This window comes from Aedes albopictus, chromosome 1 (genome assembly GCF_035046485.1).
Source record: "Aedes albopictus strain Foshan chromosome 1, AalbF5, whole genome shotgun sequence".
NCBI lineage: Eukaryota > Metazoa > Arthropoda > Insecta > Diptera > Culicidae > Aedes > Aedes albopictus.
In genome coordinates, this window is record NC_085136.1 from 30720551 (window position 1) to 30736109 (window position 15559).

Consider the following 15559-nt stretch of genomic DNA (forward strand, 5'->3'; position numbering starts at 1 on the left):
GAAAATCGACCATTCGTCATTATTGATTGTCATTGTGTCGTTTTCGTTTTTGCGGTGGTGCTACGCCGGTGCAGCACTTTTGCACCGAAAATGTTCGTTTTTGATTTTTGTGCTACACCGGTGCAGCACTTTTTCTGCACCGCTCAAGATAGTGCAGCACTCAAAAAATCGAGAGTGTAGCAGGTGTACACTGTGTCCACCAATCAGTGTTTTCAAAGTTGTACCGTCTACCCCCGTTGGTTTGACCGCATCTAATCTGAACACTTTTTAATTTGACCCCCTCTAATCTGCACATCGTTCAAACTAAAAATGGTTCAAATGTCACTCTGCTCATGGAACGGGGTGAAACGGAACGCAGAATCAAAACAAAACAGCAAACAGGGTTGCCATCAGTTTGTTTTTCGATGCCCACAGGGTTACTAGAAGTTCAAATTAAAAAATGAACCCCGTTGGTTTGCATGAGGTGTCGTTCAAACCAACGGGGGTAGACGGTAAATATTTTGGTTTTCATTCACGTACACCAATGCAACTGCACCGTGAGCTGCTCAGTAGATGTACAGGCAGAGGTTGAATCTACGCAAGACATGGTGGTAAGTTAAAAGTGCGTACGAGCAAAAGTGCCGAAAAGTGCTACTTTTCAGCACACTTGCATTAGGGGTGAAAAGTAGGCCATTTCAGCATACTTCAGCCAACCGAAATGTTCAACCACGCCATTGACACGCCTATACCTACAGCATGGAGTGACAGTAGAGATATTACGGGCCCAATTTCGTTTGATCAACACATTTTGGGGCCGTTTTAACAAAAGAGCTGTTGACAACAATGCCTGTCAGTGGGTTGTGTTCAACAGTTGAAAAGTTACTTTTCACAACGTAATTGCAAAAAAAAAGATTTTAAGATTTTAAGATCTCCCCAACTAACAATTGCAAGTCACAAACAAGCAATCTTGCTGAATTGTTGCTTAATAATGGTAATGATAGCTGAACTAAAATTATGCTCTACACATTACTGTTTAAATGATTTTCCAATTGAGAAAATGGTCAATGTTCGACTTTCCTCATCGGTATCAACAATGATAAATTAAAACACTTTTCAAAAGTTTAACAACAAATTTATTCGACAAGCATTGATTCCTTAACAAACAAAACATTTCAGTAACAAATTTTGAAAACGACGTATAATCAATGCTACACCATTGATTATACGTCGTTTTCAAAATTTGTTAGAGCATCGCCACGGGCGTCCCTATCTGGGTCCCTATCCCTATTTCCGGGCCCTGAATAGGGACCCATGTTCACACCGGTGGTATCTAAACGGGAATGAAAAATAAGGACGCGACATGGGATTAGCGATGGGTTTCCACATTTGGGGACCCACTCAAATCTTGCACTGAGTTGCTATTCCGATGGTTTGTGTGACGTCACTTTCCTTATTTATATTTTGCGGTGAAGTGAGCTGAGCAGTGGTATGGAAAATGAACAGCAGTGGATCAATAAAGCATAAGGTGAATATTTATGCACTTTGTCTTACGTGACTATATATGTTTTCCAGAACCCTATCACAAACAAACAGATGCAACACTAATAATTCTCACGTACACCAATTCAACGGCTTATTTAACCCTTTCTTTCCCACAAGGTGTTTTGACATTTAAAAATAGATAAAATGGTTTCTTAACAAATCACCAGAACAAAAGATGTATAGTTTTACTCCAAAATATCGTTAGAAATGGAAAAATTGATTTTTGGGGTGAATCACCTGTGATCCATTGGGAAGATGGATGCACTGAAGGCAAATATATAAATTTTGTTTTTTTTTGTATATGTTTTTTTTATAAATCATCTATTACACCTTTTATTTAACTCGAGATTCTTATCTAGCCCTTCTGTAAAACTTAATGAAACTTGTGGGACTTCTTGCAGTTATCATAAGTAGTTCGGTATTCGGACATGGTTCGCTTCGAATCTATGGCTTCTCTCATCGTACCATATAAACCCTCCTGGATTAATCTGCGACTTATTGCCGGCGCTAAATAGATTACATTATAATTATATGAAATAATGACATTTTTACATAAAACACTAATAGTAATGGCAAATGTCTTGGATGTAAACAAACATGCTAACAAAGAACAGGTTAGATCAAGAAGGATCTTGTTGTCAAGAACTTGTTCATGAAACGGTATTTGATTGTGCTAATATGCATACTGTAGGGCATGCTGGTATTTTTTTCCGTTGAAAATAATGTTCATGTTTCGGAATATTGAATATTCAAATATTGTTTGATTGATTGATTGATTTGTCTTTATTAGAGAGACTTTCAGCCCTTAGCTGGTTCGTCTCTAAATATTGTTTGAATTAAAATAGGAAAAATAGGAAAAATACCGACTTTTGCTGAATCATTTAGCTCTAGAACAAAAACGAGCAGAGAAATTTTCACCAAACTTGGCATAATAGTTCATTAAACGTATACAAACATCTGACGAAAAAATGGAAATGATCTAACTTATCCTGTATTTGTACGAACAGTGCAAAGCAGTGGATCACCTGTGCTAAAATTTAATAGTTGGCCAACTGCCCATCTGTGGCGCTCGCAGCGTTTTTGTTCAAGTTTTACATTCGCTCACTATTGTCACCTAGTTTATGACTGGCCACTCCATTGGTCAAACTCAGTCCTTTTAGATTGGGTGAATATGTTTCCGCGACTATGATTTTGAATAGCAAACGTATCACTTGAAAGAAATTGCTATTAAAATCATCGTCATATAAACATAATCCCCAATGGCAAACATGCTATTTCACAAAACGCTCAGTAGGTGCCGGTAGTGAGCGAACGTCAAACAGGAGCAAAAATTATGTGAGCGCCGTCTGCGAACAATTTGCAAACTACAGAATATTTGATTTAAATATTCTTTAAAAAATAAAACGATAAGAAATTACTAGAGGGAGACTGGCACTGGAGACGTCTGCTTGTCTGTGACGAAACGTTAGAAGTGTTGCGTGCGTTTGTCTGTGACCCTTTATGCCTTTGTGATTTTATGCAGGATCCATCAAAAGCCATAAGGACATATTTAATTTGTTTCAGTTAGTACTACGTCCGATAAAAAGTAAGGACCACGTTTAGCAACGCACGGTGGAGCATCAATATGTTTTTCAAGGCCTCAAACCCAAAATAGAAACCACTGGTGGGAAGGTGGGGTGCTATCCTAAAATAGCACCCGACAAGGAGTGGTATAATAAGGATAGCGATGAGGACTCCCGTGGCGATGCTCTTACTGATTTGTCTGCATCTTATTAAGCTGACCCAGTACGGAGGGTTAGCCTAATATTAGCCTAATGTGAGACTAACTGGCCAGCATGTTAGGCTAACTTTTTGTCTCACTTTTGGCTAATGTTAGTCTAAAATTAGACAGATATGACACACTTTTGTTAGACATGTTGCAAATTCGAAACATGTTTGTTAGTCTAACATTAGACTAACGTTAGACATGTTTCACTATGGGCTGTTAGACAAATGTTAGGCATAAATTTTATGCTGCTTGTTTTCATTCCAGCTGTCATCCGAGCAAGAAGTATGATTGTAGTAGTGAACTTTTGTCGACGTTCACTACTACGACCGTACTCTTGCCTCGAATGAAAGCTGGACGAAACAAATTCAATAAAAAAAAACTCGGAGCCTGTTCAATTTCAATTTTAATTTTAACTTCAATTTTAATTTTAATTTTAACTTTAATTTAAACTTGAATTTTAACTTTAATTTAAACTTGAATTAAATTTATATTAAAATTAAATTAAAATTAAATTAAAATTAAATTAAAATTAAATTAAAATTAAATTAAAATTAAATTAAAATTAAATTAAAATTAAATTAAAATTAAATTAAAATTAAATTAAAATTAAATTAAAATTAAATTAAAATTAAATTAAAATTAAATTAAAATTAAATTAAAATTAAATTAAAATTAAATTAAAATTAAATTAAAATTAAATTAAAATTAAATTAAAATTAAATTAAAATTAAATTAAAATTAAATTAAAATTAAATTAAAATTAAATTAAAATTAAATTAAAATTAAATTAAAATTAAATTTAAATTAAATTAAAATTAAATTAAAATTAAATTAAAATTAAATTAAAATTAAATTAAAATTAAATTAAAATTAAATTAAAATTAAATTAAAATTAATTTAAATTAAATTAAAATTAAATTAAAATTAAATTAAAATTAAATTAAAATTAAATTAAAATTAAATTAAAATTAAATTAAAATTAAATTAAAATTAAATTAAAATTAAATTAAAATTAAATTAAAATTAAATTAAAATTAAATTAAAATTAAATTAAAATTAAATTAAAATTAAATTAAAATTAAATTAAAATTAAATTAAAATTAAATTAAAATTAAATTAAAATTAAATTAAAATTAAATTAAAATTAAATTAAAATTAAATTAAAATTAAATTAAAATTAAATTAAAATTAAATTAAAATTAAATTAAAATTAAATTAAAATTAAATTAAAATTAAATTAAAATTAAATTAAAATTAAATTAAAATTAAATTAAAATTAAATTAAAATTAAATTAAAATTAAATTAAAATTAAATTAAAATTAAATTAAAATTAAATTAAAATTAAATTAAAATTAAATTAAAATTAAATTAAAATTAAATTAAAATTAAATTAAAATTAAATTAAAATTAAATTAAAATTAAATTAAAATTAAATTAAAATTAAATTAAAATTAAATTAAAATTAAATTAAAATTAAATTAAAATTAAATTAAAATTAAATTAAAATTAAATTAAAATTAAATTAAAATTAAATTAAAATTAAATTAAAATTAAATTAAAATTAAATTAAAATTAAATTAAAATTAAATTAAAATTAAATTAAAATTAAATCAAAATTAAATTAAAATTAAATTAAAATTAAATTAAAATTAAATTAAAATTAAATTAAAATTAAATTAAAATTAAATTAAAATTAAATTAAAATTAAATTAAAATTAAATTAAAATTAAATTAAAATTAAATTAAAATTAAATTAAAATTAAATTAAAATTAAATTAAAATTAAATTAAAATTAAATTAAAATTAAATTAAAATTAAATTAAAATTAAATTAAAATTAAATTAAAATTAAATTAAAATTAAATTAAAATTAAATTAAAATTAAATTAAAATTAAATTAAAATTAAATTAAAATTAAATTAAAATTAAATTAAAATTAAATTAAAATTAAATTAAAATTAAATTAAAATTAAATTAAAATTAAATTAAAATTAAATTAAAATTAAATTAAAATTAAATTAAAATTAAATTAAAATTAAATTAAAATTAAATTAAAATTAAATTAAAATTAAATTAAAATTAAATTAAAATTAAATTAAAATTAAATTAAAATTAAATTAAAATTAAATTAAAATTAAATTAAAATTAAATTAAAATTAAATTAAAATTAAATTAAAATTAAATTAAAATTAAATTAAAATTAAATTAAAATTAAATTAAAATTAAATTAAAATTAAATTAAAATTAAATTAAAATTAAATTAAAATTAAATTAAAATTAAATTAAAATTAAATTAAAATTAAATTAAAATTAAATTAAAATTAAATTAAAATTAAATTAAAATTAAATTAAAATTAAATTAAAATTAAATTAAAATTAAATTAAAATTAAATTAAAATTAAATTAAAATTAAATTAAAATTAAATTAAAATTAAATTAAAATTAAATTAAAATTAAATTAAAATTAAATTAAAATTAAATTAAAATTAAATTAAAATTAAATTAAAATTAAATTAAAATTAAATTAAAATTAAATTAAAATTAAATTAAAATTAAATTAAAATTAAATTAAAATTAAATTAAAATTAAATTAAAATTAAATTAAAATTAAATTAAAATTAAATTAAAATTAAATTAAAATTAAATTAAAATTAAATTAAAATTAAATTAAAATTAAATTAAAATTAAATTAAAATTAAATTAAAATTAAATTAAAATTAAATTAAAATTAAATTAAAATTAAATTAAAATTAAATTAAAATTAAATTAAAATTAAATTAAAATTAAATTAAAATTAAATTAAAATTAAATTAAAATTAAATTAAAATTAAATTAAAATTAAATTAAAATTAAATTAAAATTAAATTAAAATTAAATTAAAATTAAATTAAAATTAAATTAAAATTAAATTAAAATTAAATTAAAATTAAATTAAAATTAAATTAAAATTAAATTAAAATTAAATTAAAATTAAATTAAAATTAAATTAAAATTAAATTAAAATTAAATTAAAATTAAATTAAAATTAAATTAAAATTAAATTAAAATTAAATTAAAATTAAATTAAAATTAAATTAAAATTAAATTAAAATTAAATTAAAATTAAATTAAAATTAAATTAAAATTAAATTAAAATTAAATTAAAATTAAATTAAAATTAAATTAAAATTAAATTAAAATTAAATTAAAATTAAATTAAAATTAAATTAAAATTAAATTAAAATTAAATTAAAATTAAATTAAAATTAAATTAAAATTAAATTAAAATTAAATTAAAATTAAATTAAAATTAAATTAAAATTAAATTAAAATTAAATTAAAATTAAATTAAAATTAAATTAAAATTAAATTAAAATTAAATTAAAATTAAATTAAAATTAAATTAAAATTAAATTAAAATTAAATTAAAATTAAATTAAAATTAAATTAAAATTAAATTAAAATTAAATTAAAATTAAATTAAAATTAAATTAAAATTAAATTAAAATTAAATTAAAATTAAATTAAAATTAAATTAAAATTAAATTAAAATTAAATTAAAATTAAATTAAAATTAAATTAAAATTAAATTAAAATTAAATTAAAATTAAATTAAAATTAAATTAAAATTAAATTAAAATTAAATTAAAATTAAATTAAAATTAAATTAAAATTAAATTAAAATTAAATTAAAATTAAATTAAAATTAAATTAAAATTAAATTAAAATTAAATTAAAATTAAATTAAAATTAAATTAAAATTAAATTAAAATTAAATTAAAATTAAATTAAAATTAAATTAAAATTAAATTAAAATTAAATTAAAATTAAATTAAAATTAAATTAAAATTAAATTAAAATTAAATTAAAATTAAATTAAAATTAAATTAAAATTAAATTAAAATTAAATTAAAATTAAATTAAAATTAAATTAAAATTAAATTAAAATTAAATTAAAATTAAATTAAAATTAAATTAAAATTAAATTAAAATTAAATTAAAATTAAATTAAAATTAAATTAAAATTAAATTAAAATTAAATTAAAATTAAATTAAAATTAAATTAAAATTAAATTAAAATTAAATTAAAATTAAATTAAAATTAAATTAAAATTAAATTAAAATTAAATTAAAATTAAATTAAAATTAAATTAAAATTAAATTAAAATTAAATTAAAATTAAATTAAAATTAAATTAAAATTAAATTAAAATTAAATTAAAATTAAATTAAAATTAAATTAAAATTAAATTAAAATTAAATTAAAATTAAATTAAAATTAAATTAAAATTAAATTAAAATTAAATTAAAATTAAATTAAAATTAAATTAAAATTAAATTAAAATTAAATTAAAATTAAATTAAAATTAAATTAAAATTAAATTAAAATTAAATTAAAATTTAATTAAAATTTAAATAAAATTTAATTACCATTTAATTAAAATTTAATTAAAATTTAATTAACATTTAATTAAAATTTAATTAACATTTAATTAAAATTTAATTAAAATTTAATTAAAAAAATTGGATTAAAATTAAATTAAAATTAAATTAAAATTTTATTCAAATTTTATTAAAATTTTATTAAAATTTTATTAAAATTTTCTTAAAATTTTCTTAAAATTTTATTAAAATTTTATTAAAATTTTATTAAACTTTTATTAAAATTTTGTTAAAATTTTATTAAACTTTTATTAAAATTTTGTTAAAATTTTATTAAAATTTTATTAAAATTAAATTATTTTTTTTAAATTTTATAAAAATTTGATAAAAATTTTATTAGAATTTTTTTAAAGTTTTATTAAAATTTTATTAAAATTTTATTTAAATTTTATTACAATTTTATTATAATTTTATTAAAGTTTTATTAAAATTTTAATTAAATTAATAAAAATGAAAATTTAATTAAAATTTAATTGAAGTTTAATTAAAATTTTATCAAAATTTTATTAAAGTTTTATTAAAATTTTATTAAAATTTTGTTAAAATTTTAATAAAATTTAATGAAAATTTTATTAAAATTTGATTAAAATTTATTTAAAATTAAATATAAATTAAATGAAAAATAAATCAAATTAAAATTAAAATGACTCACTGACACGATGAGGCCAAACATAACGGAATCGGACACTGTTTTGGTCATCTCCGTTCCGGCAACGGTACGACGAGAACGAACCGGACTTATTGGCCAGTAGCAGCGGCGAGGAGCTGACGGGTCGGACGACGGAACGACTGAAATGGTTCTTACCAGGTTGTTACGATTTTAACTAATTGAAACGCGCAATTTTTATCATTTTCCCGACCGACGAACGCTGCCGCAATCAACAAAGTTATTTTTTTAACTGCCGTTCAGGCAACTGTCAACAATGCGCGAAAGAATCGAACACTGAGCATAATTTCGGGGTTATGATTTATGCTCTCAGAAATTTTCGATGAGCAACATATATAACAAATGCCTAACAGTGTCGAACGCCTAACTTCCTCCGTGCTGGGGATGTATCGATAAGCATATCTGGAGTTCGATTTGATTAGGTCCTAAGTAACAAAATTACAAAAAATGAGCTTTTGCTAGAAACATAATCGTCTTGAGTTACTCTATTATTCACTTGAAACAATGTATTAAATTTAACTCCTAGCGAAAAAATATAAGCAAAACTTTTAATGACGTATGTGCTAAATTTTCAAAGCATCTTGTTTCGTTACTTACGTCCTTATCAAATAGCCGTAAATCACATTCTCGACAACGAAAGTCGAATGTTTATTGTGGTAATGAAAAAACACGTTAATTGCGCAAAAACTTACTAGATTTGCGATATTATCACAACCGCAGCGCATTATTCACTAAATAAAGTACTTACTTGTATGGATTTATTAATAATTATTACGTGTTCAAATAGAAAACCGGTGGGTCGAATGTCCATCATCCACGAGCAGGGGGTCGTAAGAAGCAAGATCAATTTTGGCCTAGCACAAAACCCCACTGCCACTGCCCAATTAGTCTTTTTTTCCATGGTTCGTCTGTAGACACATCACCGGAACACTATATTCTTCATCTGCACTTAATTCACTGGCAGAACTTAGTTAAATTGCTAAAAAACTATAGAAAAGTAAAATAGCTTAAGTGCACAAACATCGTGCAAGAGGTCGAATGAGCCTGACGAAAGTAAACAGGAATCGTTGAAAAGTCTTATCAGATTCTAACCTCAAAGTCGTAAACAACCTGTCAAGCTGCAAAGGGTCTGATCAGCTAGGTCGAATGTAAATGACAGTTCGGAAGAAGGTCGGAAGTGGCATTGGTTCAGATGGTCGAAAAAAAAATCTCACCGATCAAAGAGACCTAAATTTTTATTTCCAATCGATCGCACGTTATTTCTATATAATTTACAAATGCATAGCAGTTTGTAGATTTGTTGGTATCAAATGTGTGACATGGGAGGTTTTATGTGAGTTTAGGCAGTTGTAATGTTAAATGAGATTTGATTTTGCTTCTCAAAAGTTTGCCTGTCATTTTCTCAGTTTGCGGTACATGTTACATTCGACCTAATCAAATCGAGCTCCACCCAAGTAACCACGAAGCCGTATATAAGTGCATCAATTTTGCCATATATTGATAATTAAAATTATGAATATAATGCTGCATTACTTTAAACACCCCATTGAAGCAATATTAAAGTCGAAAAGGGCCCCACTAAAATCAAATTAGTGCCACATATTGCAGCACGCTGACAGCCATTGCTAAAGTAATATAAATGCATGTGCTGTACATTTGCATTTGACATGCTTGATACGTGCAACACGAAAAACCAAAACAAAAATCTATTTTTAGCACCGTTTCGTTATCGACGGTACTGATGCCCTCACACATTAATGTTTTAACCATTATTTTTTGTAGTCGGATCGGGAGTCGAACCAGAAGTGTTGAAGACCGCTAGATGAGTTCCATACGCGCTGGCACCTTGGACCGTTTCTGCTGCAGTGATAACAACAGATATTTCATTAACTAAAAGAAAATCATTGTAGTAGAGGGTAAAACGACTATGTCATATGTAATAGAATACAGTAAACTATCACATTCCGATAAATTACTGAAAATTACATAATGCATTTTAGAAGATATTTAATCAACATAAGAAAATAAAAACCTCGACTAAAACACCCTTCGCACATTGCTCATATGCTAATTGTGATTTCTATCGTTATTGGCATGTGATTGCAGCGTACAGAAAAGAGAAACGTTCATCTCTAAATAGCTTTTGCTGTCGTCGATCGGTGGCTCAAACGGGGATTAAGTTGGTCGGGAGTCGAACCAGAAATGTTGAAGACCGCTAGAGTTGACCGTAAAGTTGTTCAATCTTCTTGATTTCATTTGTTTACCATTAGAGTCAAGCTTTTATAATTGTATTGTTAGAGCAAATTTTGCTAGTTTGTACATTGCATTTATTCAGTTTTTGCAGTGTTGAATTATTGGATTATCTTATATCACCTTTTAATAAACCCGAATGTAAAGAAAAATGCAATGCATCATCACATTGATAATGCCAATCTAAAGGATTATTGCATGACAAGTGTGGAATTACTGCATTTCGCATTGCAAAGGTTGATATTCAGTCTAATTCGTGCAATGTTATAATGCTTGTGGTTACTTGGGCAGATATGCTCCTGAATAATGTGCTTTTCACTTGTCAAATAAACGCCTCCAGCCCGTCATAGTTTGATTCGGAACTTTGTTCAGATTATGGGATAAATCATGGTTAAAACTGATTAGACAACCAAGTTATTAAAGAACCAATATTGTCCGTGCAGTTGAATCCCGGAATTTTCGACTAGCGAAGTTGGATTTTTCTCCAAATCCGTTCGTCGGACCTAACTTCGGAAGTGGTGCGCTGTATAGCGGACCAGGTTTACTATACAGCGCACCACTTCCGAAGTTAGGTCCGACGCATTGATTTGGAGAAAAATCCAACTTCGCTAGTCGAAAACTCCGATTTTCAACTAAATTGAGAATATTTTAAACGAATCACATAAAATAAAACAGAATACAATTATGTAGTTTAACATTGAGTGCCAAGATATTTTTTAACTTCCGCAGCAGTTCGATTGTACGAGACGCTTGGATCCGAGCTTGGATCGATGCATTTGACATTTCAGTGCTGTCGTTTTTACTGAATATTGTTCCTACAGTCACCCAGATAACCAAACAGCATTCAGAAATCGACACATTTCAAGTACAGTCAACTTTCGTTCGTTGCACTAAGCTCGTAGCCCAGTTAGTGAAAGACTTTCACTAGGTGAGCTGAGTTTTGAGCTGTCAAATAATCTCTAACAATAGAGATTCAGGGCTACCAACCTTGACAAATCATGCTTCACGTCAAAAAGTGACGTTTGACTTCGTTTTAACTGGGCTATAGCCCACCTAACGGGCGCCCAGTTAAAACGTAGCCCACCTAAACGTAGCCCAACGACCGAAAGTTGACTGTATCCCTAAACATCCTTATGCACTATTTATTGAACATAATACCGTCTACCCCCGTTGGTTTGAACGACACCTCATGCAAACCAACGGGGTTCATTTTTTAATTTGAACTTCTAGTAACCCTGTGGGCATCGAAAAACAAACTGATGGCAACCCTGTTTGCTGTTTTGTTTTGATTCTGCGTTCCGTTTCACCCCGTTCCATGAGCAGAGTGACATTTGAACCATTTTTAGTTTGAACGATGTGCAGATTAGAGGGGGTCAAATTAAAAAGTGTTCAGATTAGATGCGGTCAAACCAACGGGGGTAGACGGTATCAAGATTCCATACACTGAAAAAATGAACATAGTAACCGGCACCATTTCATAGGGTTAAAATAAAACACCTTTACTATTTGATTTTCGTAGACCATATTTTTTTCTTGATTCCACTAGGTGGAGGGTTAAATTTACTATGCCGATCAATGTTTACATTTCATAGTATTCTTATACATTATTTCGAGGGTAACTCTTACTATGTGCATGACAAACAACATGGTAAATGTAACCATCGCTACATGGTTCTGATTACTATGCATGTGGTTCAATGGTAGTGGGGTAGTGTCTCCTTTTTTGTTTATATTTAAAATAATTATTGAAAAATAAATATTTCATTGAATTTATTCAATATAAATAATATAAGCACAGGTATAAGTATAACAAATCTTGTGAACAATATTAATGATTTTGCACATAGGCAACTGGCCAGATCTATATAATCGGTTCTTGCTGGTAGGTTGTCCGTATTCATTCTACGATGCGATATTCTGATGTCATTTAGCTGCCCCGAAAATGAAATCTTCACCGTATCTTCGAAATAAGAAGCTCCGGACCATTTGATGGTGCGGAGTAGCAAACAAACATGATAAGCACCTACGAAGCGGTGCAAGTGATGCAGTATATCCGGAAGATGCGCTGCCTCCAATGAATGATCTCCCGCAGTCCTCGGGGAGAGCCGCGCGCTAGCTGGAATTAACAGTAATTTCAAATATGATTATAATTTAACTTTTCCGGTTTTCTCGCCGGAGATCGATGAAAGATATACTCACCATGATGTACCATGAAAACGTTTCGCCGGTTTCACTAGCAGGCGCAAAGTTCCTCAGAGACTTCTTTTTCAGAATTTGCGTTTTGAGCTTCGATAAATTTTTGACAAGAACTGACAAGAAAACTAAAAGTACAATTATGTATATTCAAACTAACCATGTAAATAGTAACAAGTAAACACGGAGATGGTTATAACAAGCACGGAAAATGTTATTGTGTGAACCACGTTTGATAGTTCCAATTACTATGCGGTTATCTGTCAGATCATAGTGAGTTTGAGCAAAAACATCATTATTACTATAAAAATCATGGTTAACATTACTATTATTGGATATGGTAAAATTAAACATAGTTGAATGGTTCAAATTACTATAAAATTTATTTCAGTGTATAAAAGCATAAATAAACAAAATGCTGAACGGATCTTCGACTGAGCATGAGTAGATTACCTGAACAGATGCTGTGAATGCACCATGTCCGAACCATACCGCCCCACATATTGTCATACATTTTTAAAGATCGATATTTAATAATAAAAATAAAAAAATATTTATATCGCAATTAGTTCGTCTGGAAACAATATCTTCAATAAGGACCAACACTTTTTGGCCGCATTCGATACAAGTTTTCTCACCGTGCGATAAATATACTGACAGCGAAATCAGAATGGAAAGCACGTGTTTTGAGTTGAACAGCTGTTGAGTATAAGGCGTTGTTCAGTTGATTACCACGTGGTGTGCTAATTCACCACTGCTGAACACAAGTTCAGGAGTGATCATTATTGAGTCATGGGAAGATTATGTTTTGCTTTGGGTGCTGCATCTCACCATCTCTAGGATGGCGCAGATAGGAAGTATAGATAAATAGTAGAGTAAACATAGATCCGCGGACATCGCTGAGTGAAATGTTTCAAGCGTGTGAATAGTATTTTTCAAGAGTGCGACGGTTGAATATGACGTCATGAGCTCCATTGGTGTTGTTGGAATCATGACGTCATGCTCGTTTGGATACAGATTTTGACAGTTCGTTTGGATACAACGAATTCATCATCACGGATCTATGTTTACTCTACTATCTATAATAGGAAGGCATGCGGCTGGTAATCTACAGGTCTCGAGTTGTAATCCGGATTTAGGTAATTTTATATGTAATTCTTATTTCATAATAGGTGTTCTCAACATGAGAGCAAATATATATTGTTCGTGCAGTTAAAAATCGGAGTTTTTGACACGCGAAAATCGATTTTTCTCCTAAACCGTGTGTCGGACGTACGTCGGGCACAGTGCGCTGGATAGAGGGCCAGATCTGCTGTCCAGCGCACATTGTCCGACGTTAGGTTTCACGTATGGATTTTGAGAAAATTCGATTGTCGGGTGTGGGGAAGCTTTGGGTTTCAACCGCGAAGACAATAATTACTCTCGTGAGAGTTCAACATTTTTGCATTTTATTTATTTTCAGTCATTTTTGCCAAAGCTTAATAACAACTTTCTTGTCATTTGTAAAACGCTTTGAACAACAAAAAATTAAATTGGTGCACAACATGATGCTTTATAACTTCTCCAAATTTGCGTGAACAAAACCCGAACATAGGTTATACGTGAAAATAATTCAAATGTTATTAAACATTATGCTGAATTAATTCGTCATAATGGTGCCTGTTAAATGAGTGATTGTTAGTTGGGTCGAACCAAGAACCTTGTGATTGCCAGACTCGCTTGCTGACCACTGTGCTATCGGATTAGTGTACATGAGAGAAGACAAAACGTATTCAAAAGTTTGGTTTCTTATGGATGAACTGTCATTGATCGACAAATCAAGGATGACACGATCGAAACCGTCAGAAAGACGAAGTGAAAAATTACGCGTCGCGTTAAATTGAAAGTGTGGAAAACGTCAAAAGCGCGACTGGGGGAATAGGGTGGTTCTAAGTGGGGTCACAAAAAATCGCTAGTTGCATATTGCGCAGTTCCCACCCAACTGGACCCCTTTCGCAGTTTGTATAAGTGCGGGATCGTGAATAAAACTGCGATTTTACATCAAATCGTTTCGGTGTCTTCTGCGCACTTATTCAGCACTTTGTAATGCATAAGTGCGCACACTGAAAAAAGGGACATGGTAATTCTGACTGTATCGAGGGTGAAACTAAAACAACTTTACTACTTGATTTTCGTAGACCATACTTTTTGCTTGAAACTACCATGTGCGGGGTTCAATTTACTATGTTGCTTTGTGTTTACATTTCATAGTATTTTTGAATCAAATTTCGTAGTTAACTTTACTATGCGCATGGTACACTGCATAGTATGCTTGACCATCGTAATGTGGTTTCGATTACTATGGCGTAGTTCAACGGTATTGTCATCTGTTTTGTTTACGCTGAAAAAAAAAATACTGAGAAACAAATTTATTTGAATTTATTGATTTTAATAAGCAACATATTAGAAAAATTAACACTTATGTTGAGCCATATTCTCCATAGGCGGCTATTGCAGAATTTTATTGGCCGCAATTATGAAGATGGGCATCTCGCGATTTTCAGATGAGGATCTGAGGAAGAATCCAGCGGCAGAATAGTTTCCGGATGCAGATGAATGCTTGCGTGAAATCGGCGAATGCGATACCGGCTGAGAAAGATGCTCCTCCAAGGGGAAAAGTAAGGATTGACGAAACGACTTCTCGGGAATCGTTGCAGGAGTTCCATGTACTGGCGGTTGGCTTGCTTTTTGGTCAGCGTG